This window comes from Fundulus heteroclitus, chromosome 17 (assembly GCF_011125445.2).
Source record: "Fundulus heteroclitus isolate FHET01 chromosome 17, MU-UCD_Fhet_4.1, whole genome shotgun sequence".
NCBI classification, from domain to species: domain Eukaryota; kingdom Metazoa; phylum Chordata; class Actinopteri; order Cyprinodontiformes; family Fundulidae; genus Fundulus; species Fundulus heteroclitus.
In genome coordinates this window covers 17,163,636-17,191,229 of record NC_046377.1, presented here as the reverse complement: position 1 = coordinate 17,191,229, position 27,594 = coordinate 17,163,636, and the positions used below count along the sequence as shown (strand labels likewise).

The 27,594-nt window shown below is 37.2% G+C and overlaps 1 protein-coding gene across 2 annotated transcripts in view; it reads left to right on the top strand.

Annotated features, from left to right (window-relative positions):
* tmcc3 (transmembrane and coiled-coil domain family 3) overlaps positions 1–27,594 on the top strand; it is a 74,823-nt gene that overhangs the window by 11,530 nt on the left and 35,699 nt on the right. The gene's annotated exons all lie outside the window — the stretch shown is intronic.

Genomic DNA, 27,594 nt, shown 5'->3' with positions numbered 1-27,594 from the left:
CACAATTAGTACCAGCTGTTAGTGCCGGCTTTCTTCCCCCAGTCTGGTGCATATTTTCTGATAACGCTAAGACATATGAAGGCTTTCTAGTCATCAGCTCAGCCTGTATTTCCAAGAAAACAAATCTGAACGCCCAGATCTGAAGAAAACTGAAGTGTAAAGTCCAAGTTCCCTTTCCTGATTTATTTTTTTTCCCAGCCATTGACCTCCGCTGGTATCTATAAAGTTTCTTTATTATGGCAAAACACGTGACGGTCATAACATATCATATCATTCCTCCATTTGTACCACTGGTAAAAGATGCGCAAAAAGTACTTTTTTTTTCTTGGCTTTTATCATTTGTGAAACTCTGAATTTAAATAATTTAGGACAGATTTGCATGGAAGTATCACAACAGCTTACCGTCTTTGACTGTTAACCAGACATTGTCAAACTGACACTGACTCACAGGATGATATGAATAATTTTCTCCTGAAGAGAAAGAGAAAGACGCTCTTCTTGTGTTGATGTCGCTGTTCTTAGCACGTATAATTCAGATTTATCGCTGTCCTTTTTGAGAAAGCCCTTTCGGGTTTTGATTTTTAGCCGGAAACGTGCGAGATTCGCCTTGCCTCTCAATTTTTTTCTAATCCGGTTAGGTAAAGTGCTTCTTGAGCCAGAACAGCTGTGAGTTTCACTTTTTGTGAGCTGACTGTTGTTAGTGAATTGTCTGACTTCTGTGAAATGTTTTCTTGGTCCATTTCCTGTAGCTTGAGATCAGCATTCTCAGAAAGTAACAAAAAAAAACAAGCGACCTTTAATTGCATGAAAAGTTTGTATTCAGAGGTGTCAAGTAACTAAGTTCAAACACTTTCTTACCTTACTTAAGTAGAATTTTTTTGTTATTTATACTTAAGTGGAGTAATTATTTTTTACCCTACTTTCTACTTCTATACCTTACATTTTCAAGCAATTGTCTGTGCATTCTACTCCTTACATTTTGAAAATAGTGTAATTACTTCTCAGCTTGTTTTCACTCTGGCTTGTCAATAAAAAAACAAAAATAAAACAAAATATTCAGATAAATAGCGCTACCTGAAAAGAGTGATTTTGATTGTGGTTGGAGACGGCACTGCATCAAGTTGTTTGCCAAAGCGGCCCAACAAAAACGTAAAAAGAAGGACAAATCGTATATGAAAATTGTATTTTTATGATTATTAGTTACTTTCTTTTTCTTCCATTTTTTGATGAACCTCATTTTCATGTCCAGTTTTATTATCTTGCATCTGTTGCATCTGTCCCTCATCGATTCCTGTAGCTACGCTTGGATGTTCATATACATTTCAATAATAACAGGTAAAAGGTTATTGTTAATATGTCTCTGAAGTTTGACTTTTTGCACCGATACTTATAGGCAACCATATCAGATTTTCTGCTCCATGTAACCTATATGGACCTTTAAGATATTTACATTGTTCTAAATTATTTGTTTTCAGTGAACATATATTTTGGGTAAAACAGCCAATTCCATTTTTTTTTTCAATATTAACATCATACTATACAATTATAGTAATTGTTTGTGGGGAGGTGGGGGGGATTGCTTCTGTTTTAATACCTGAATTAGTTTTATATCCAGTACTTTCATACTTTTAATTGAGTTTAGTGTTGATACTTCTACTTCTACAGAATTACAGTATTTTTAAACCCTGGTGTCTTTACTTCTACTTGAGTCACAGATGTGAATACGTTTGACACCTCTGTTAAGTCCTGACTCGTCACCTTGATATTTTCCAAAGTGTGAGAAAAAAAGGGTGGTCACAATACTATAATTAAAAATAATTGATACCGAAACCCAAAAAAATGCTCGATACTTGATACCGTTTCAATGTGACGCCTAAATTTGTTTGAACACGCAGGATTATTGCTAGTTAAGAGCAAGAACTATGTAAAGCAATAAGGTTGTATTTTAACTTCCTTTATCAGGGCAACACCAGTAAACTGGGACAATTCAACTTTCATTTAAAAAAAAAAAAACAAACGTTTTTCAGCGTTTCCATTTGCCTGTCAGTTTAATGGCGATACAAATGCATAATACTTTATTATTTGGGCCAAATGATCAACATACGCAATAAAAAATTTAATTCAATTGTGTTTCAAAACAGACATGGTTCTGCCAGATCCAAAACACATTTTTTCAGTGCAAACAAGGATCTGGTCCACGCAAATATATTCACCGGCCTCTCTTATACAATTTCTGTTCTTGTAATTTGCATTATATTTTATTTAGTGATCAACTACAGCAGCTGGTTTGGTCGTTACAGGTCCCTACTTTTTTGTTTTCTCTGCTCTAATCGGCGGGTTTCAGTCAGGCTCCACTATAGCCTGTGTTATTATACAGCCACATTAGCCTCCATTGTCTTTAAAACTAAACGGCGAGGTAATGGAGGGAGCACGCTGCTTTGTTTTGCCGTGTCGCTATTTTGTAGCCGACTAAGCCGTCGGCTAATTCACATTTTCCTGCCCTAAATCGTTCCACAGCAGAACAGAACCGACAGAAGACCAATAGAACATTATGTCGTTGGGCTGTCTGCGTCCTTCAAGCTGATATTTAAACAGACAGCATGAGCTCATGCCGTCTGGAAAGTTTACTGCTTCACTGTTGCATACAGACTGAAATATTATGTATTTTGACAACCCTGAGAAAAGGTTGCAAAGCTGCTTTTTCTGCTTGTTGGACCACACATGGCTGTATTAGTGCTGGAATGTGCTGCACAGACACAAGCAAAGAGTTTGATTTGATTTTAAACACCTGCAAATTGAAATATCAGCTGAAAGGGTCTGCGGTACGCTGAACACATTAGCCGTAGCGTTGTGTCTTTAGCTGCATGTTTCAAAGGATATCGTCGCGACAAAGACACTTTCGTTCACTAACAATGCAGCTCTCTTCCATAAAATAATCGTCTGTTCTTCAATAAATTTGGTTGCTTTTGGCTGGTCCCAGTTCACTATTTACCCCTAACTACACATACAGTCTTTTTCTGATACGCTAATTGTTTTACCGTTTTCAACCTAGGAATTTCGTGGAGTATGTTCATCAGTAGATTATAGAGGGCTAAATGCTAATGAGGTTCCAAGGATAAGGAATAATAAAACAGAAGGAAAAAATAATAATTTGTTTTGTGTGTCGTATTTCATCTCACTTTCAGAAAAAACATTTAATTTCTGACCAGCAGCTGTTTTTCATAGGGGAAGCGAGGCTTTCTCCCCAGCCCTGTTGAATCTTTTATTGCTTATCTTTATGTCTGGTCTAGTGGTCAATGTTGATCAAGTTTTTTAGGGGGTCTAGACTGCCATGACCCTGTTTAGTTTAAAATAACAAACAAAATCTTTCTGAACATGATATTTTGATCTATCCCAATGAATATCAGAGCAATGTTGTTTATTTCTCAAAGTTTATGATGGGTTACGTGAGATTATTGTTGGGGGATTCAAGTAATTTTTCCTCCTTTGGTTTCCTTGTGTAAATTGTGATTATTTTTTAACGATGTCTCATTAATTCTCCCTTAGCTCTCCTCTATCTCTCCACATCTGCAGCTCATGTGCTGTTAGCACATCTGTCATTCATCCAGTAAGATCCAGTATATTTCCCTTCTTTGAGTCTCCAACTATATTTGAAATATTTGACTTTTAAAAATGTCCTGGTTGTGACGTAGGAGTTTCTTGTCCTGCTTCTTTGAACAACTTTGCAAAGGTTTCGATGGGGGGGGGGGGGGGGGGGGGGGGGGGGACTGTAGCAAATCATGTCAACAGACAGCGCCTGTGTAAAAGTGTTCACATGTCCTACAACTTCAGCAAATACTGTATTGTCATATTCCAGCTGTAAACTTTCAGTGTATTTGGTGGTGATTGATCAACACACAGTAGTGCATAATTGTGAGGTTGAAGAAAAATAATACATGGTTCTATTTATTTTTATACTTATATTAAATTATATATATTATTTTTTTTATTTATTTTTTTACAAATAATACAACAATGCTTCTTAGGACTTGCTTTTGCTGTAATTATAGCTGTAATCCATTTGGAGCATGCTTTGCGCACCTGCATTTAAAATTGAATTGATTGTTGAAGAAAAGCCCCCCACCCCTCCCCATGTCGCTGCTACCACCATATTTCACCTTCAGGATGGCGTGCTTAACGTGATATCTGTGATATATATTACTAATATTATTAGTATTATCCAGTGTTGGCTTTCTATGACACAAAATGTTTTGCAAATGGATCAAAAAGTTTCTTTTTGGCCTTGCCCAACCACAGGACCCTCGTCTATATGTTTTCTCTTCATGGCTTGTGGCAAACAGGATCACTTATTGAGTTCCTTGAACACTGAGTTTCTTTGTACTCTTATTCCCTAGAGACCAGATTTGTGGTGGACATGACTGATAGTTGTCCCCTGGACACATTCTTCTAGGTGAGCAGTGCATTTAGCAGCTTCTTCAGAGTTACCATGGGCCTGTTTGGCGGCTTCTCTGATTGATGCTCTCCTTGGCCGGCCAGGCAGTTTAGTTGATTGGCAATGTCTTGGCAGATTTGTGCCAGCTTTAAAATCCTCCCCAGCTTTATAGCCGACCTGCCTGTTGTGTCTCCTGATCAGTGTCCTGCACCTTGAGACGTGTCCCTGGTCCAACACACTGAATTAACTTCTCACCATGCAGTAAAGTCCTTAAGAGTCCTGCTAATGACCTAATTATTTCATTTGTGTTGAAGCAGAGCCACATGTAAAAGTTGTAGTGCAGCAACCCTATAGGACTGAAGTTTTACACCAGTGGTCTTCATGACGCTCTTTGCCAACTAATGTTCTCAAAGACACCTCTAGGGTCCTCATAGAAAATGTAATATTATACATTTAGTTAGAAAACACCCAAATAACGCTTTCCGTCCACTTTGCAATTAAATATTACTTTGTTGGACTACAAAACAAAATGTAAATAAAGTTCATGGGAAGTTAATGCTTTTACAAAGCAGTGTGAAAGCAAAATGCATGAGGCTGTGGAAAACGATGATTGAGACCAACTTCAACTTCAATATATATATATATATATATATATATATATATATATATATATCTATATATATATAATATATGTATGTATGTATGTATGTATATATATATATATATATATATATATATATATATATATATATATATATATATATATAATATATGTATGTATGTATGTATGTATATATATATAATATATGTATGTATGTATGTATGTATGTAAATATATATTTATATATATATATATATATATATATATATATATATATATATATATATATATATATATATATATATATATATATGTATGTATATATGTATATATATGGTATGCTCCATGTCCTCATCAGGTGACGGTCACTTTCAATTGGACCAGAGCTGCATGCCTTTAATTCTCATAATCTTGACCTTCATGGACAAACCGCTACACTTGTTCTGAATACACAACCAAATCAAATAGTCATGTGTATTTCTTATTCTGTTTGCCTCAGATGCACTGTGAAATTTATCACCATAGCAACAAAAGTCTTAATGACCTGCATCAGACTCCAGCTGTGTAGCAGCATAAATGTATTCAAATGTTTTCTGTTACAGTTTTGTTTTTGTGCCTTTTTCCTACTTTATTTATAAAAGGTCCTTCTTTTTTTTTTTTTTTTTTACAAACTAGGCCAACGATGTGGTCTTGTACTCAAGAAAAAAAGCTTTCAGTGATTTCAAGTTATGACTCAGATGAACAGAAAATGTGAGGCAGTGATTTGAAAATTACCCCACTCAGTTTGTCAAAGTTTCAATCAAATTAGCTGTCTTAATTTTAATTTTTTTTTCTATAATGAAGCCAATTTATTTCTGTTTCAATTAGTATTAAACTTGGCCATGGAGTGTTACAAAGAAACAGGGCATTTTCTATTCACATGTTTAAACAGCATTATGCTATATTTATGAGGATTTGTTCACTGACTCCCCTGGTTGAGTCAAATGGCAACACAGCCATGTGTGAATGTGTTTGTGTGTTGTCATCTTCATTAACATACAACCTTGTCTTTTCCTGTAGCCACCGGCTCTGAAGAGAGGGGGAAAAAATAGGCTTTGTATAATAAATAGAGGCAGAGTATCCTTTCCATGTAGCCAGTGAAGCTGATTTGGTTTAGTCCTCGATTTGTCTGGTTTCACGTTTGTGGAGCAGCTGAGCTTCATTCTAAGGCCTAATTTATGTAAACCTTATTACAATATTATTTCTGAAATTCATCCTTTTATATGTAGACTGTCTCTGATGTGCCGTCGCATTACACGTTTCGCTGATGACAGCGTCATGGCACATTAATTGAGATCCTGAGTTTTTCCCAAAAACAGCAAAACCTTTGACCACAGAATACTTTCCCAAGATCCTTTTGTTCATATCAGTTGAATATGTCTGTGTCCTTGGCTTTTTAGTTTAAATTCAATTCAGTTTATTTATATAGCGCCAATTCACAACAGGTTGTCTCAAGACTCTTAACAGAAAAAAAAGACAGATTGCAATTCATCGTTATCAATGAAATCAAGTTCAGTTTATTATTCAAATTGGTTAAAGCGTTTTCTTTCTAAGTAAACCCAGCAGATCGCATCAAGTTGCAGCATTCACACCTCCCTGAGGATTATGCAGCAACTGCCAACAGTTTCCTGCAATTGTGTTGTTGACTTTGCAGCAATCCCTCATACCGAGCATGCATGTAGTGACAGCGGAAAGGATAACTCCCCTTTACCAGGAAGAAACCTCCAGCAGAACCAGGCTCATTATCAGCGCCCATCTGGCACGACCGACTAGAAAAGACAGAGCATACGCACAAAAGGAGCACAGAAGCACTGATCCAGGAGTACTTTCTATGCTCACATAAAGTAAAATGTTAATTTCATGTTACATTAGCTACCATTTCTACAGCATATTCCATGTCACTTAGATAGGAACTTTCTGATAGCATGAAGTGGGCTGAAATATCTCTAAAATACAACATATTTAAAATACAAGAACAGGTGACACATTCATTCACATCTGCAAGTCATTTTTAACAGAGAGGATTCCCCGGTATAGTTACTTCAAGATGGCATCAACAACTCAGCCTATTTTCTCATTGATAGCTTCGTCCAGAAAAGCTACATTTAATACAGAATCACTAGGCTTTTAGTATGATGAAAGGGTAGAAAAACAAGGAGAGTGCTGAACGATACTGGTGACAACAGCTCTGCTAAATGCTTTGTCTAAGAAAGACACACTACTACAACAGAAGCAGTGAGCCAGGAGTACTTTCTACAAAAAAGAAAAACAAAACAGAGAGTATACAAAGCCAATACCAGCAATGGCTCCATCAATTTGCTTCACCTCGAAAAGAGACTCAAGGAAAAATACTGCAAAAACTGAACTAAGAAATAAGCAAGATTTTCTTAAAATCAGTATGTTTGCTCTTGATTTGAGCAGGTAAATAAGATTATCTGCCAATGGAATAAGAGTTTTGCACTTAAAATAGGAACAACTCATCTCCGCCATCTTATTTCAAGTGCAGTTTATCTACATATCCTATTTTAGGGGTCAAAATACTCATTCCATTGGCAGATGATCTTATTTCCCTGCTGAAATCAATGACAAATATACACATTTCAAAAAATTTTCACTTATTTTTAGTTTGCAGTGAACAGAACAAAGACTCTAACCTAATTGAACCGATTGTGTTGCAAAAAAAAGAAGCCTTGATTAGATGTTGCTTTTTCTACGATTTGTAGTCATCATGACAGTGTTTTATCTCATCTTGATTGATGTCAGTCTTTAAAACCGTGCAGTTTTATCTCTGACCTCTCATGTTTTCATGCCACACCTCCATCTTCCACCTGCTTTATCCTCTTTTTCTCTACGCCTCCCCATTCCAACGTTTACCACGTTCCAGATATGACTACTCTCCGGAAGGGGTCTGAAAACGCTCGGAGAGAAGACAAAGCAGCGAAAATGTCACAAGCTGCTGGTGCCAAGTGGGGAGTGACACATGAAAGCTGTTGTCCCACCAAACCACCCCCGCATGCTTTCAAAGTGTGACCCTTTAGATGTTTACTTCAAACAACCTTCGGTGCCCTCAGCATCCTATGAAAGCATTCAGGGTCACATCAGCTCATGTTGCAGCGTAGCTGCAGTGTAGCTGCCATGCTTGGTGCATTCAAGTTGAGCATAAAAGCCAAACAAAAGTGTTTTTAGTTACCATGCTTCATATTTAAAATTCAGTTAACATATTTTAATACTTAATTAACATCAAATATTTATATGTACTCCATAAAAACCATTTTCCTTCAATGCCAGAAATTACATTAGACAAAACCTTTGTTTTTCAGGTTAGTTAAGCCCTAATTTTTTATATATATTTTACAAAAAGACAGCATAATAAGACATTTTTAAGCGTTCTTTATTAGATGTTTACATATAGTTCTTTGGTATTTGTTATTTAAACTTGAATTAAACATTTTGGTTATTCTGTCACAAGCTTGTGACAGTGTATATATGTATATATATAAGTATGTATATGTTTATATATATATAGATCACCGTGAATGTAAATAAGACATCATATGCCCATTTCTTTTTGCATTCTTTTTATCCATTGTATATATGAAGATTCACTGTATATAACTGAATGCACATTTCCTACTCTGCACCTTCTTGTATGAGCCGATGTGGCAAGTGAATTTCTCCATTGTGAGATCAATAAAGCCTATCTTATCTTATCTTATCTTATCTTATCTTATCTTATCTTATCTTATCTTATCGAATATTAGCCCATTCCTCCTGGCAGAACCAGTGCAACTGTATCGGGATTCTAAGCTGACCTGTTCCCACACAGCTTTTCAGCTCTTTCCACAAACTTTCTATAGTTTTTATATGATGGCCACTCCAAACCATTCACTTTGTGGTTCACTTTCTCTCATTTTAACTAAAATGGTACTACGATTAGGGTCGGTATTTTTTGAGAAGACCCAATGGCTTCAGTATTTCTGCATAATGTTCTCCAGACACATGATGCTGCCACCCTGGTACTTAATGATAGAGATGAGGAGATGTTTCCAAAAACTAAGGTTTCTGTCCCGGAGTGCATTTGCAAACAGAGTAAGGAATCCTTACTCGCTGAGTGGGCTTATAGGGCTCATTTACTGTGGATAATGACCAATCTCTTTGATAATGCAGGTACCATTGGGGGAACATTGGTTTCAGTTGGTCATACTAAATAGAAATCCACAATTTACATATTAACTCTGATGTAAATTAGCTAGAATATAGACCTGATAAGCCCAGAGAGCCAATAAGATGAGGGACAGTTGTCATAGCTTTAAACAAAACCTAAAGGAAATGCAATGCTGGCTGCTTATTCTGTGTTTTATGTTACCTCCAAAGGCTGACACTGGATCTAACACCAGCATCATATCCAACTGTGTTCTGGTTGTAAGTCAGAAAATCAGCAGGATTTACCGTTGTACTGAATGATCAAGCCAATCACTTTTAGCAGCTGTGAGCGAATAGCAATGTTCTTTTGCATCGTGAACTATGAGTTCATGAACTACAGGAACAGGTTCAAGTTAAGAGGTTTAAGAGCTTATTCACGTGTGGTAAAGATTTATTGAGATAAAAACAGCTGGAAGTGTAAAATAATGGTTTTGCATTGCAGCTACGTATTTCTGTGTTTTAAGCACAAAGCTGCCATGATGGATTTTGAGGTTGAAGTCAATGAAAAAACACGTTTCTGTTTTCAAGCATATTTTTTAAGAAACACAGCTGGAAAAAGTCCAGCTCCTCTTTTTGTACAGCTAGCAAAGGTCTTGAGAGTATGGTGAGACTTGTTTAACAGCTATTTAGAGAGGTATGGACATATATAATAATAAAAAAACATGTATCAATTAGTTGCATTGATCTGAATGTGTTTTCCCTACCAACATGGGGCCGGGAACCCAACATGTGGGTGTTGCTCTGTCTGGTCGGGACTTACAATGTGCTTCCTATGTGGCAAACAGTTGGGTTGACTAAATACAGTTTAATTTGCAAGACAAATCGAGGACTAAATGTTGATCACAGCTGGGTCTGAAATGGTTATTGCAGACTTTAATTCAAACCCAGCAACGCCCATTCTAACGCAGAAATGTCCTCTGTCAAACAGTCAATTCCACTTATTTCCCTTATGGAGCAAATTTTCCAACACGTTTCCCCCGAATTTGAGCCCCATATGTAAATACTGTGCCATGCTGTTCAGAGAGAGCAGATAATGCTTATTCCTTTTTTATTGAAGATGTTGGACTCACATTAAACATCTGTATTAGGCGCCATGTCTGCTTTTTATCACACAGCATTGTGCTGTGGAGGAGCTGCTGGCTGCAGTAAATCACAGGAGGAGAAGCTTCAACGACATCTAAAAGCCGATCCGACATCAGGTGCTTTCAATTTATCCATAAAGTTGAAGGGGGTCCAACTATTTCTGTTGATCTGAAGCGAAATGCAACAGTTATGTGTTATTTGCAGGTCTCTGCTTGTGTAAATACCGACCCTTATTGGGTTTCCCCTGAAAGAAGCTGTCTGATGGTTGGAGACGTGATTGTCTCCCGGCGAGCACGTTCCCCATGCATAACAATGAACAGCGTGCGTCAGTGTGAAAGTGGCTGAGTGCAGGTTGATGCTGAGGCAGCATGAGCCAGTGGAAATGGCAAAAAGCTATTTTATTTTCCAACAGGGGCCAAATTATGTGTGAATAAAGTGTAGCAACAGAAGCCGCTGTGTTTTCTCATTTGGGTCTTTTAACCACACTATTAGAACCTGTTTCATTCAACTACTATTTGTAGGCAGACATGGAGGCTTTTAGGCACTGATGGAAAAGGATTTGCATTAGGATTTGCAGGCTTTTGCAAGTGGCCACGACCGTCAAACTTTTTCGTATTTGCTCCCTTTACTTCCACTAACTTTAACAACGTGTTTCACTGGGCTTTTTATTTATGCAGTAGATCAATTGAGCAAAATTTGACTGAACAGTATTTAGTGTCTTCCACCTTCTATGAGCAACTTTCATGTCCCTGGTAGAGACCAGAACAGCTCCCACATCATGATGCTGCCACCACCATATTTAGCTGCCAGGATGGTGTGTTCAGGTTAATGAGTATTGTTGGTTTCCTGTCACACATAATTGTTACCATGGTGATAAACTTCCTACATTCCTCATGGCTCTCTGTCAGCAGTGGGTTTCTCCTAGTCTTTCTTCTTCTTCTGCTTTCTTCGTGTCTTTGTCCTTCTGCTTTTCATAGACATTATATCAGAGTAGACCCCGCATTGACATTCGCGGCGCAGGAATTACGGTCGCCATCTTGGGGCGGTCCACCTGCTACCCTATCCTGCTGATTCAAGGTGAACACACTAATGATACCTCAGCATTGTGCGGCATATTTTTGTTTGAATTAACAGACTATTGGCGTCAGGGCTCAAGGGATAACTTTTCACAAGTAAGATGAACAGATCTTGTTTATATTTTTGATTACAATGTGATTTTGATTTTTCCAATATTAGGTAGAGAGATACAGGTCTACACGTGGATGCTATAAACAGAGTCCAAGTGTTTGTGACTTTTGTGATATATATATATATATATATATATATACATATATATATATATATATATATATACATATATATATATATATACATATATATATATATATATATATATATATATATATATATATATTAGGGCTGGGCAACGATTAAAATATTTAATCGCGATTAATCGCACTGATTAATCGCGATTAATCGCGATTAATCGCATTGTATTTACAAACTCCAAGAATGAATTCAAAAGTAGTGTAAAGAGCACTTGTTCTGCTGCCATATGAACAAAAGTGTTGTAACATTTGTAGCACTTATTTTATACTGGATATTTTCAACCCATCTATTGAATTTAGTGCACTAGTTGATCTTTTCTTCATAAGAGAACAGCAGCACTGCAGCCAAAATATGGCCTTTTTTGACCTGCTGTATATTAGCCAGTCCCTAAGCTTGATGTATCATGAAACTGTTGACCTTTTGGGTTTTGTGGTTTTTATTTTATTATTACAATTAAATAATAATAATAATAATAATAATAATAATAATAATAATAATAATGTTATGTTCAGTGTTTTTTTGCTAATCCACCTCTTATATATTTCAATCCTTATGTAATTTTGTCTGTGTTGTGTGCACCTGCCTGTTGCTTTAATCCTATAAATTTCCCCGTCGTGGGATAAAAAAAGGATTAGCTAATGTTATCTTATCTTAAATAACACTTTTTAATATATGTACTGGGTTCCTTTAAGGTCTTAATTACATGTTATGTGTGGGCTCCAGTAACATCCATCCATCCATCCATCCATCCATCCATCCATCCACTGATCTACCTGGATGTTCCCTGGAGGACTGAAACTCCTCAGTCAGAGACGTCTGTGGGTCTGTCGGGGCAATGAGAGAAGTTTCGTCTCCTCTCTCCGTTTCTGGGGCTCGACGTTTTCATGTTTTTTCACGTGCTTAGATAAATTTGTTGTGTTTCCACTGAAATGAACCGGCTTTTTACAAAACATACAGCTTGATTTCATTTACGGTATTAAAATAAAGCCAAACGGTGCTACTTCCCCTGTTTTTTCGCTGCTGCGGTCTCTCTCAGCTGTTTGTGTATTAAGTTTGTGTGAGAGCTCAGTGGGCGGGCCAGGCTGAGCCTGCGTGCTGATTGGGCTGGCGCCGCTGAGCCATGTACGAGAGGGGAGGGGGAGGAGGAGTGCTGCCGTGACAGCGCGCCTGCAGTCAGCGCGCCTGCTTGACTGACACTGACTGAAGCATGTGAGCAACATGCGTTAATGCGCGATCCAAATAAATATCGACCGTAATAGTCTAATGAATTAACGCCGAATTAACGCGTTTAACTTGCCCAGCCCTAATCATATATATATATAGAATATATATAATATATGATATATATATATATATTATATATATATATCCACTATATGTAAATATATATATTATAATATATATACAGATATATGTATATATATGTTAATATATATATATATGTTCTATACATATATATTATATGTATATATATAATTTATATAATATATATATATATACATCTATATCTACCATAGATATGTATATATATGATAATATACTATTAGGATTAACATATATATATAGGATATATTATATTTATATATATATATATTATTATATATATATATATATATATATATATATATATATATATATATATATATATATATAGTGTGCGTGTATATGTGTTTGTGTATATAGTAATAAAAAATGATAAAATGAGTGGCTGTGTTTTGCAACATACATACATCCTATCAGAATATTGTATTACTCCACTAAGACTATTTAATTGCATTGGACCATTTGTTATAATAGCTATAGTTTTAAGGTTTTCAGCAACAAAAAAAAGGTGAACATTAGTTCAATATTCAACGAGTTATAGTTGATTAAAATTGATTCTGCGCTTCGTTAACACATTACACTGTGCTGAGCCGTCGACTGCCCCAAGATGGCGCCCCCAAATCTCGTCAGCGTGGGTCTACTCTTATATTATGTCTATGCTGCTTTCTCCTTGCCTTTCTTCTTCTTCTGCTTTCTTCTTGCCTTTCTTCCTGTTTTTGGGGGACTGCCCCTTTTTCCATTTCCAGATGATGAACTGAACACTGCCCTGTGACCTTCAAAGTTCAGGTCCATTGTTTTATAATCTAACACTACTTAAAACTTCACGACCACATCCCTCTTGTGTTTCTTTTCAAAGGGAATAACTTTGTCGCTGTCGGACATCTGAGAACCTTCTTGATGAAATTTTCAAATGGCTCAAAAGCGCTCTCGGGTAAAATTCGGAGCTTAACTCAGAATGAAAATGATTAAAAAGATAGAGTTTTGATGCAATTTAAAGAGCCCTGTTCTGTTAACGTACATAAAATTTTATCTCTGGCAAAAAAAGTACATTTTCACACTGAAGGAAAGTCATAGTTTATATTTAAATGGTCTTCTAGCTTCTGGTACCTATCCCAAATATGTGAATGTTAAGGGTACAAACAGTCATCCAATAATAGTACAGTTCTGCTGGCTTAAGAGTGGTTGGCCAAGCACAGACTTTCCCAGCACTTTCACACAGAAAGTACACGGTACGCACCTTATGCTGTTATGTAACGCTAGTTTTCACTCCAGATTCTTGATATTTTATGTAAATGTTGAGAAATGTTACTTTTTGTGTTGCTTTTGTAAACTGCTTCTGACAGTTACATTATTAATAGAGTAACATCGAATTCTGCTTCATTTTGTTTATTGGTGACATTAAGTCACACACAGGTGGAGTCTATATTAACTCCACCTCTGAAGGCAATAGATGGCACTGGCTTTTATTTAAGAATTTTAGAGTTAACGTCACACTTTTTCATTTTTATTTGTTTAAATCATGCATTACTTTGTATACATGTGGCATATAAAACCCCAATAAAATAATTTAAAGCTAGTGGTAGTAATGTGACTCAGTGGTAAAATATCATACAGGTGCCAAAAAAAGAGCCCAGTCTATTAGATAAATCACAATACATGGACATGATTTTATATTTTTAAGTTTCAAAAAGTGTGTTTTTCTTACCCTTTTGTTCTCGATTCATTCAACACCCCCATCTGCTGCAGATGTATCTTCCCCCTTTGTTCCTCCATAACAACTGCATCAGCGTCAATTATACAACTACTGTCAGAAAATAAAACTCCACCGCGCATAAAAGCGGTGTGAATAACACCGACGGAGCCGCATCTGCTTAAATTTACCATTAGAGACGCTTTAAAACCTGTCAACCGTTTTTGTCCCCAACCCCCAGTACGGCCGTTCATGTGAACCTCTGATTTAGTTCCCCTGCCTGGTTGGAACAAAAGACCCGGCTGGAGAGGAGGGACCCCAAGAGGAACCTTAAAAAAGTGCTATTGTAAAGACTGAAAAGAGCTCAAAAGGATTAGGAGGAGGAGGAGGAGGAGGAAGAGGAGTGGAGCTCCTTCTGGTTGTTTTTATTTTGAAAGGGAAGGACCAAACAACTTGAGAAACGCTCTGTCCTCTACCTGGTGCACCGAACCCGACTGCATCGGCATCATAAACGCCTGATCAATGCTTTCCCCTCAGCTGCCGGTGGTTTTTTACATTGCTGCAGCTGATGGTTGTCAATGGAGTGCACGGCAAGGATTTAGTGATTTTGGACGACAGACATGAAAGCTGACCCCTGAGTGTTTGATGATACCATGTCAGAGCGATTATTTCTGCCCGGGGTAAAAGTGAGTGCCCAGAATGATAAGTCAGAAGCCACATCAGCAGCTTCCCTCGTCCTCAGCCTCCACTCTCTCCATTTTACTCGCGTCGATTATTGGTGGAAACCTTGTAGCCCTCACTGCAAAAACCAAATTAAAAATAAGAAAAAATTTCTTGAAATTAGTGTATTTGTCCTTAATTTGAACAGGTAAATAAGATGATATGACAATGAAATGAGTACTTTTACACCTAAAATAAGATAATTAGATAAAAATACACTTGAAAAAGGATGATGGCGATGAGATTTTCCTATTTTAAGTGCAAAAATCTTATTCCATTGGCAGATCATTTAAATTGCTGCTCAAATCAAGGACAAATACACTCATTTCAAGAAAACTTTACTTATTTTTAGACATGTTTTTGCAATGCTATGAAATGCTGCCTTTGGATGTAAAGATTAATATTTCATACCAAGGAATCTAAAAAAACATAGTTGTTTTTCCTCAATTTCTAATTAATCTGTGTCAAGATGTTGCAAAACTGGCTTGGTTGTGATGTAATAAAAAAATAAATCTCCTGCTCCAATATTATGGGCTTGACAGGAGGGCGTTGAGCTGCAAAAGTAATGACTTGGTCACTTATGGCTGTTCACTGCAAAAACTGATTTAAAAATAGGTAAAATGCTCTTAAAATTTGTGTATTTTTCCTAGATTTGAGCAGGTAAATAAGATTATTTGCCAATGGAATGAGTATTTTGACCCCCTAAAATGATATAATTAGATATCCTGCACTTGAAATAAGATGAAGGAGATAAATTGTTCCAATTTTAAGTGCAAAAGTCTTATTCTATTGACAGATCATCTTATTTACCTGCTCAAATCAAGGAAAAATACACTAATTTTAAGAGCATTTTACTTATTTTTAGTTCCGTTTTTGCAGTGTTGATGTGATGCTTTGAGCTCAAATCGGGTTCCAGGTGAAATAAATACGTTAAATCATCATAATAAGGAATATTATTAATTTTATCTAGTTTTAATGTGAAAATGCTCTGTTTTTCTTGGGGTGACTAAATGGGTTGAGAACAAAGTTTCCTGTGTGATGTAGCTAACCAAAATTAAATTAACAATATTTTTCCCTCTTGCAGAACTATACCCTATATTAAAACAGAACGTGACATCTATAGACATTGTAAAGTTAATGTGAAGAATAAAATTACTTTATTTGTTAAGATGTCAATGATTTGTGGTTATTATGTTTGCTTGAATATTAAAAAAAAAGCTCAAAACCGGCACCTTTTTCTTCTCTCCCGGTCAGTGAAACCTGTCATGTGTTTATCTCCATCCATCTTCCATCAACTCTGCACTGCAAAAAGAGAACTAAAAATAAGTACAATTTTCTTGAAATGAATGTATGTGCCCTTGATTTGAGCAGGTAAATAAAATTATTTGCCAATGGAATGAGTATTTTTACCCCTAAAATAAGATAATTAGAAATACTGCACTTGAAATAAGGTGATGAAGATGAATTGTTCCTGTTTTAAGTGCAAAAATCTTATTCCATTGGCAAATAGTCCTATTTATCTACTCAAATCAAGGAAAAATACTTTAATTTAAAGGAAAAAAATCTTATTTTTAGGTATATTTTTGCAGTGTGACCTGCTAGTAATAACATCTCCACCACCCAGCCTTTTAAAGCCTCCAGCAAGTTTTCTTCAATGATTGACCTACTTTTATGGGCCATCATGCCTTAGAATCTGACCAGCTTCCTGATGAAAGCATCCCCACAGGATGATGCCGCCACTTCCGTGTTTCACTGCAGGGATGCTGCATTGAGGGTAATTTCTTTTTGCACAGAGCGTTTTGCGTGAAGGCCAAAACGATCATTTTGATCTCATCTAACCAGAGTATACTCTTCCACCTGTGTTCCCTACATGATGTGTGGAAAGGATGCAAATTGTGCTTTGCATAGATTTCCTCTTGCCACGCATAGTTGCCCTACCCACGCACTCTCCCACCCGTGTTTTTGGATCTCTGCACCTCCTTCAGAGTCATCATGAGCCTCTTGGCTGCTTCTCCGGTTAAGGCTGTCCTTGTCACTGTCGGTCTAGGTCGACCCCCATGTTCTTGGTCTGTTTGCAGTGGTGCCGCTCCGTTTACATCTTTGGACGATGGATTGAACACTTCTGCTGACGTGTTTAAAGCTCGGCTATTGTTTCATAAACTTAACGCTGATTTAAACTTCTCCAAAGCGTAATCCCTGAACCTGTCTGACGAGCTCCTCGGTCTCTCTGACGAACCTCTAAAGTCCTTACATTGGCTCCCTGTATCTCAGGGAATAGACTTTAAAATACTTCTGTTAGTCTATAAATCCCTAAATGGCTTAGCACCTAAATACATTACAGACTTATTATCAGCGTATCAACCATCCAGACCACTAAGGTCTTCTGGCTCCAGCTTACTCTGCATACCTAGAACCAGAACTAAACAAGGAATAGCAGCTTTTAGTTCCTATGCTCCGCTTATCTGGAACAAACTTCCAGAAAACTGTAAAAGTGCGGAAAGCCTGAGTTTCTTTAAATCAAGATTAAAAACACATTTGTTTAGGATTGCCTTCAACTGTTCTAGTTAACTGAATCACCACTTTTTTGTTCTTTTTTCTGTCTACATTTTATTCCTACTTGCTTTTATTCTGTTTGATTTTGCTATATTTTAATCATGTAAAGCACTTTGCATTGTCTTTGTACTGAATTGTGCTATATAAATAAATTTGCCTTGCCTTGCCTTGCCTTGCCTTGCCTCTGAGGGCTTCACAGAACAGCTGGATTTACATTGAATTATGCTCATGTGGCTTCTTTGGGCTTTTACATGTAATTGCATTTAGTTGTATCCGGCTAAAGGGGAGCTGAGGTCAATTCCATGCCACATTTTTCAGACTTTTATTTGATTAAAAATTATTTTTTGAAAACATTGTATTGTTCAGATTGTATTTCACACTACTTTTGTGTTGTCACACAAAATCCTAAATAGATGCATGACTTAAATGAGTTTCTTTCAGTGTGTCAGCATTAGCAATCGTTTAGTGCTGCATAGTACAGGAAATTCAACATTAATGCTTCTTTGGAAACCTTTTATCCTTTTTTCTAGTGTTTTTTACTGAAATCTGAACAACTTGAGTTGAGTTTTCTACATTTCCTTCTTTAACTTTAGCAGAGCGGCAAAGACGATGAAAAGCTGACCTGCTCTTGACCCACATGTGCACAGTTTGACATTAAGGACATGAGTCATCCAAGCTTTCTTAACCGCCCCAGGATGTAATAGAAAAACATCGCTACCACTGCGGAGACTTTTAGGAAAAAATAAAACCGAAACATCAACGCTTTCCATGACGAGCGACAAGGATTTGCAGGAACCGAATGGTACTGAAGCACATATGAGTTATTTTTAGACCCCCGGTTTAATATGAAAGGAAAACTCATGAGATAGGAAACAGACGATGTCGGGGAAAGATAAAATCCACACAGCAATAGGGACAGGAAGAGAAATTCGCATGAGAGGGAGGCATATGTTGAGGGAAAATTAAATGTCTGGCACAGCCTTATGATAAATGTGCAGAAGTTTGGCAGCTTTAATAAGAGCTCTTGTCATTTAAGGACAGGCTGCCAACAAGGACGGAGATTAAAAAGGAGGTGAAGTGAGGAAGGGATGCTATATTTTAAGACGTCTTCAATCAACACCTACATCACGACCTAACTAATGCGATTTCTTGGATCAGTCTGTGTGCCAACATCGGATTTCTGACTGAACATGGACGAATCTGTCCTCACCCTGTTTGAGACCAGGAATAAAAGAGTAATTATGCTAACACGTCCACCCAGCAGAGACTTTTATCACCCTGCCGCTGTGCTCTGTGGGATATCGACACGTTCCCTCAGCAGTCGCTGAATTTCAAATCGCATCGACCTTACAGCAGGTTTCTGCTGTTAAATGGGCATCGTAAATGTAAATTTCCTCAAGAGCTTAATGACTAAACCCTCTCAGAGCTCCTAAAGATAAAAGTTGACCACTGTTTGATTGGGCAGTCTGTTTAAAGCGGGTGTTTGAGGCTTATTTTTGGGGCCACGTCTGAACACATATGTCTGCCCTGCAGAGTTTCCCTTCCCGTCTGACTCACACGCTGGATGGGATCAATGAGATCCCGCTTTCAGTTCTCACTTTGGTCTTAACCTGGTTTTATTCGCACACATGACACAAACGCTTAGCTGTGAAACCCAAAGAAACGGGAACCGATGAACGCATTGACGCTGCAGAGCAGCAGTGACGTTGCTAATGGAGAGGTTTAATTAACCACCGGGTTGCAAACGGTGTGAGAGCGCTGAAGTCAGGGAAATGACTTCAGCGGAAAAGAGTAATTTTTATAATTTTAGGTGCTGTTGAACCTAGTTGTACCCAGCACACACATGGAGCTCACTCCACTCATCCAATCACCACTACCTCATCTTTACGTCGTTTTCTGCACCCAACCTCGTCACCTCTCTTTTCAATCTCATTTCTTCCCACTTTGTCCATCTTTAGGAGCCTTTTTTGTGCATAGTTTCTCCCCGTCCCTTTCGGATCTTTCTTAATCCCACTAGTCCACATTATGCCTCTTTTGTCCCTACTTTTGTGACATCATCCACCTTTACAACCCATTTCACCCCACTCATCCTTCTTTTGGCTCTTCTTTTCTTCATTTGCACATCCTGCTCATTGGGTGCTCTCCTCCTCCTCATGGATGAGACTTAAACTTAAGGAAGTTTATAATCTTCCTTAAAACTCTTGGTGAAACCTTTGCATTTCACTCATTCTCTGCATGACTTTCTTTGGAGTCTTCACTTTTAAACCTTTTATCCCACTCATCATCTTCATTTGGTTTACAGCCCATTTTGTCCCCACTTACTCTCCTCATCCCTGTTTTAACATTATTTCACATCATTTGCTCTCCTCCTCCTTCTGACTCATTGCATTCTCTTTAGTTGTACACTTTCCATTTCAGATTAAATTTACATATTAATCACTCCTATTAATCTTTACAACAGCCTTTTCTCCCAAAAATAATTTTTTTTACAACCATTTGCTAATCCTCATTGCAATAAATTTTTAATCTTACTAATTCTCCTCTTCCCTATTCATGACTGGCTTTCATTAAAACCATCATCTGTATCCCTATTTATGATCACTTGTTTAGACTCAGTAGCTATGTTTGCATGCACCAGATTTCAGGATCGGATTAAAATGTATTAGGATTAAAAAACAAAAAAATAGTCGTATTGTACCGTTTATATGGGCGCACAATCGATTAATCCGATCATAATGTGCCTTTGAATGCACCTGGCTTTATTCAGAGTAGAACTCTGACATGCACTGTTATCAAATTCTCCTAAATAAATCACAGAAGAAGAACTTTTGTCTTTGCAAAAAATAGCAAAAAAATCTGTATTATCGAGTTTGTTTTTCTTGCAAGCGCCCAGACTGGACTTGCACCAGTTACTGAATAAATAATAACGTTGAGCTCTTTCAGTGTTTCGAACAGAAACGTTGTATCGGGAGCACAGACAATTTTGCTTACCGACAAATTACCACCTCTCGACAACGCGGAAATACGTCACGTTTACTTCGGGCACACTCAGGTCAGTTTGCCACATTCAACTTGATGCTGACAAGCGTTTACATGCATGTCGATCGGATTGTCAATCGACATAAACTACCCCTCTCATTCGGATTACAATTTAATTCTGACTGAGCTTGGCTTGTTTACATCAGCAGCCCTCAAACTGGGGTCCACGAACCACGGGTTGGGGGTCCATGAAACGCATGTTTCCTTAGATAGGAAATTTATTTTGACCAATCTGGATAATCTGATCCAATCTGTATATTCTGATTGAATTTGACTTTGGAAAGTGCCTTGAGGTGACATGTTTAATGAATCGGCGCTATATAAATAAAACTGAATTCAATTGAATGTTGTCGGGTCAGAGGAGCCACTGCTGGTTGGGGTTGATCTTAGTAACACAACAAACAAGTATTTACCTCTGTCCACTTCATCAAGTAAGGTAAAAGCCAAATCAGCTAAAATTAGGAAGTATGACAACAGTTAAATCGAGTTTAGCTTTATCGAGAATGAGGATCTAATCGCCACCAAATCTGATATTAGGAAACAGTACAAAAGGCTGTTAAAAAAATATTATCAGCATGAGGAATCTAAATTCTACCGCTGCTAAAGGGTCCCTGGCCACAAAACGTTTGAGAACCCCTGGTTTACATGACGCATTTTTATTCTGATTGACCCCTTTATTCCGGTTATTTTTGTCCATGTAAAAGTAGCTACTGAACTTTATGCAGAGTTGCACACAGTCAAATTCAGTTTGCGCTTCCACCCCCAGCCGTCACCATCCTCAACAACACTGTGGGCCACTGCTGGTTCCTCGGAACCAAGAGTACAAGCTTTCACATCTTCTCCACTGCAATCATTCGGTCTGTCCTGTGTTCGTACATCACTGTGTCGATTGGCTCATCCACAAAACAGGACGGGTCCAAGCTACAACAAACCATTAGGTTTGCAGAGAACATCATCAAGGCCGACCTCCCCTGTATCCAGGACATCCATAGCATGCATATTTGCACCAATCCAACCATGTCTTCCTTTTGTAACAACACAGCCTATATACAGCAATACTGTATATATTTGCATATTTGGTATATTTATACTTAAAATGTCTTAAATAAAAGCAAAGTGGACCTGAACCAAACTCCTTGTTAGTATGATCTATTATGTGAGTTATCTGTCCTAATCCTGAGGCAACATTTCTTTTTCTTTTAAGGTGTCTGGGTCATTTGTCTATTGAGAAAAAATACCCACTCTTCTTTTAAAGTATATCTATAACTTGTAATCAGAACGCACGCCAGAGGAGACAAATTTTTCTGAATCTTGTTTACTCTCATGCTCTATCCTTTAACTTTTACAAAACCAATAAAATCCCATCATTTTCCCAAGGCCCTTGTTAATAACAGGCTTTCCAAAAGCACATAATAGCAAATCACTTAAGACCAAGTGCTACAATCGTTTAGATGCTACTCGGCATACAAGGATATTGTGTTGCTCAGCATTTCATCATAATTGTCTCGCTTCAAGTCTCTGCCACACTACAAAAAAGGAACTAAAAATAAGTGAAATTTTCTTGAAATGTATGTATTTGTCCTTGATTTGAGGAGGTAAATAAGATAATCTGCCAATGGAATGAGTGTTTTGATCCCTAAAATAAGATAATTAGATAAATTACACTTGAAATAAGATGACGGAGATGAGTTGTTCCTATTTTAAGTGCAAGAATCTTATTCCATTGGCAGATAATCTTATTTACCTCCTCAAATCAAGGAAAAAAACACACTGATTTTAAGAAAATCTTGCTTATTTTTAGTTAAGTTTTTGCAGTGCACGTGTTGTGAAATCACATTTAATGACATATAAATGGCTCTTGTTAACAAGTAGATTTAATTTACGTTCAAGTTAATCAGCTGCTGTGAAATTCTGTTGTTTTATGTAACATGTTGTCAGCATCGCGGCTTTCATAGAATTAGAAAAAAAAACTATAATATTGTTGCATCGATGATTTAAATGGTCCGGGAAAAAAAACCCATTAGAGAAACAGCAAATACTCCTTCCTCGTTAAATGATCTAACAAAGAATAATGAATTCTCCCGTTTTTCTAATGATCCTCCGTCACACCTAATCAAGCTGTGTTAACTGCGTCCAAATGGCCTCTGCAATAGCTTTAAAGCCAAGAAATTCATCTTCACAGATCCTTTTCTTCCACCTCTTATAGAATGTGCTATTTCACAGACTCCAATAGTCAGCAGTAGATGTTACTGATCCCAGGTAGGCTGAACATCCAGGTTTTCCTCAAACATATTCCAACATCCTGATCCCACACCCTCAGCATCAGAACCGTTTCTGAAGTCCAACTGGATATACCGTCTGAGAAAGAGACAGGAAGTGAAGCAGGAAGTCCATAAAGGACACAAACATTGTTGATGGGTTAAGAGAACAATAGCGTTATGTGACGGGCAATGAGGAATTCAGAAATGCACGCAAGTGCTTGATTCTTTGACGTACATGTGAGCTTTGGCAGCCGTTTGTGATCGTAATTTCCCTAACATTTAGAGTCACCGTTCGAAATAAGCAAGCCCTCTTTAAATGATAAGGTATGCATAACGAAGCATTATATTAAAATTACATTTTAGTATTTAACGAATTAAACTAAGTACACCATATGATTTGACTGCATGTAGACCCACCTTTACCAATGGCCACTCTGAGCAGAGATTTTCTGTCTTGACTTTTTCTGGTTCTTTAACATTGTTGACAAAGATGCTTCAGCAAGATATGTTCCTTTTATATGTTTCACATTTGAAACAATTTATGATTGGTTTGCAAGAATAAATGCCTGTATAAGGTCATTGCTAATGTCTGTCCAGTTCTTCTTAAATTGCATTGAACAAAAAACTATTTTTTTAATATCCTATTTAGACTGATTTCACCATCATGGGACACAAATCACTTACAGGAATAAAAAATAAATAACCAGTTACTATTTTTGTTGAATATAATGATGGTTCTGGTTAAAAGTTGTGCTGTTCAGTCGTTAATTTGCTCACAACGAATCAAATCAGGTGGGAAAAAAAGCTCTCTAGTTGTTGTTTTTCCACCTCTGCTCCCTAAAAAGAGTCATGCGGCGCGTCAGAACCCCATTAGAGATCCGCTCTTAATGGCACTTAGAGGCTGAAGTTGTTTCCTGGGAGCCCACATCCGATGATTTCTCTGAGCCAGATCAATTTTGAAAGTACAACGAGTGCTGCAATCTGCATGTAATTAAATGCCACAATTAACTCTCAGCCTTCTATCTATTTCCCCCCCCTTCATAAGGGCAATTTTTACACACCAATAACCAGGGGGAATGGACTCGGACAGAACGAGGTGATAAAGATTCCAAACCCGTGCAAAAAGCCGTCTCAAGATGAACTGGGGCTCTCGCAGAAATAACACGGGTTGACTCAGATGGGATCAGATTCAATTGTCGGCTGCCTCAGCACCAGGTGCCGTTGTGTGGCCCGCTGGCTGAATCACCGGGCCTCGGAGCACGTAACCTGTCAACGCTCACACGACTGACTCATCCGCTGTTCTTGAAAAGTGGGCTTCAGGTCCGCATGTGAATAACAAGAAAGCGGAAAAAGTGACAAAGAGTGACGGATGAGTCGGAAGAAGCAATTATACCGAGCGTTGCTTTTTTTTATTATTAGATGGCAGCCCGAGGCAGAGTATCCACGAGAGGTCTCGTCTTCGGCGGATGAATTTTTAATACGTGTTTGGACAATAAACTATCAACAGGCTCAGATCATGTGACCCAGTAACCATCTGTACTAATTGGTGTCATTATCAGTGGGGTCACAGGAGAGCCGCCGTGCCTTTTTAAATCATTTATGACTCAAACCCCAGACCTTTGTGGAGTAATTTAGCCGTCATTTCAGTCCACATAAAAGACGCCTTATCTGGTTGAGGCAGGCACGAAAAGGCAAATGCATAAACATGAAGGTGCTCTTCGTAGATTACGTTTTACATTCAAAATGTCGATAAATTATACTTGAAAACAGTGAGCAGAATAAATTTTGTCACTGAGCTGTGAGCTTTTAGGGCTACTTAGATGCAGATGTGTGACGGTTAAAATGTTCAAGGAGTCAAGTATAATCTTTGTCATCTTGAATGCAATGCAGCCTTTACAAATATAAAATAAAAATACTTTAGATACTCATGATTTGATGACAAAGCGCATCTATCATCAGCAGGATTTTAGACGTAAATTACAATAAACTCCATAATTTTCCACTCATGACTATTCATGGCATAGTCCCCAAACCTTTTTTTCCCTTATTTCTCTCCATGCTTTGGTCAAATGAGACCCAAAATTACATTTTGTTTCCCAACATACAGAATACTGTCTGGTTTATAATCCCCCGAGCAGATCATCCACACTGTGAAACACGGTGGAGGCAGCATCATGATGTGGACTTGCTTTTCTTCACCTTTTAACAAAGGAACAAAGGTTCTCCTTTTATTCCACACCACACAGCCAAAGCTACAATTTAAAGGTAAAAAAAGTGATGTTCACAGAATCAGTCTCAGTGTAAAGTTGATTTTATGTGTAAAAAACTACTATCTCAGTCAAAGCACAAGAGGGAGCAACAGAGGTCAGATATTAATCATATAAGGTTACACGTGAGCACAAAACCTGATTACTAAAACAATATCATTAAACAATGGGTAGTTTATTATTCCAGGACATCCTGAAATCCTGGAATAATTCTGACATCCTACAAAGAATATGATAAACTTTCCTGACCGGAGAGGTAAAGGTATTTGAAGGTGCAATATATTTGAAGGAACTGAGTTTATCTAATTTAATAGATTAAATATACAACATGGTACTGACAAAAATATATATTTTTAGAATATCAACAAATCAAATCTATAATAAAAAATAAATTTAAGGTCATCAAAGGTGGTTTACAAATGCCATCAAATGTATTAAAGTTCCTTGATCTAAATCCCCCCTGCATAGGAGAGCAGACTATAGATAAACCCAATAATTAGCTTTGGCTGTCTCTATATACAGTACATCTTGTAATAAATAATACAAAACATTTTTCAGTGATGTTATTAAGGCATTGGTTGTTTGTACCTGTGATAATTCTTTGGTTGGTTTTGCTGTTTATTCTATATCTCTCTCTGCAGGTGTAGAAGCAGACTCCAAGGATGTTATCCTGTACCGTCTTGTTCCTCTGATCTATTTTTGTCACCTTTTCTCCATTTTAACACTTTGTTTCATGTTTTTCTCTTTTATCTTTCAGTTTCTGTGTCTATTGAATTGATTCCAAAATAATATCTGATTTTTTTGTTTTTTTTGTTTTCATATATATCAAGCGGAGCACTAGCGAAAGCAGTGATGCTCCTCTTGTGAAAGTAAATTTGTTTTCTCTTTGGCATTAAAACAGCCAGTCTTAATGCTACACTGCCAAACAGGACGTAAAAAAATAAAACAACAAAAACAAAATAAGGAGTAGATCAGGGATCTTTTGTAGGAATTTATGTCCAAATGGTGTGAAACAATCTGGGTGTTTATGCAGTTAGTCTTTCTGCAGGATGTCCTTACACAAACAGCTATCAGAGACGGCTGAATGTATTTATGCACATTAGAACACATTAGCCAATAATGGAGGCATTTTAAAGCAAATGTGATTAACTGAATGAGACTGAAAATGGTTTCAACTGCAGTTTCCAAGCCAACATTTTTTCCCCCCTTTGACACAAAAACATGGTGCTCATTAGCGAAAAGGTTAACAATTATCCTCGTTATAATGACTGATTAAATGTGTAGTTCAAGTATAGTCCCTAAATGTGTTTTTGAAATACAGAGAGTGCATTTTTTTCCACTGAGAAAATCTTATATTTATCAACCTTCTGTGATCAACTTAAAAAAAATGATATTTGTATTGTTTTTGTGTGGCGTTTTCTTTTTAAACTTTACTGTGGATAAATGAATAATGTTTTATTATTAAATTGTAATTATTTTAAAATGTGTAATATTTGGAAAATATCTTAATTTACAAAACTATTCATTTGTTTATGTATTTATTTCAAAGCATCTTTTTTTACATTGTCCCATCTGCATTGGTCAGTTCAGATCCATGGTAAGGCTTGCTGTGTTTATCTCCCCACATAAATATCGTTAGCCATTAAATTATTTGACAGGAGAAGACAGGGGTCTCCAAGTCCAGTCCCCTAAAACCACTTTCATGCAACTTTTAGATGCATCCCTTCTTCAACACATCTGAATCAGGAGAATGGTTGGTTACCAGGCCTCTGCATGACTGCTGATTAGGGAATTTAATCATTTAATTTAAGTCTGTTGGAGCAGCGAGGTGTCTAAAATTAGAGCAAAGTAGCTCTCATGATTATGTCCTCCACTGATTTAGAAGAGCAAACATTACGTTTAATAGAGCCTGCACCAAATTTTGCCCAAAGGTTAAACAGTTTATATCAGCTTTCCCTCCTCAAAGTCCACAGTCCTCCATATTTTATTCTTCCCTGGTTCAACACGCCTGAATCAGAAGAATCTGTCCTTAGGAGCCTCCTAACTTTACTGGT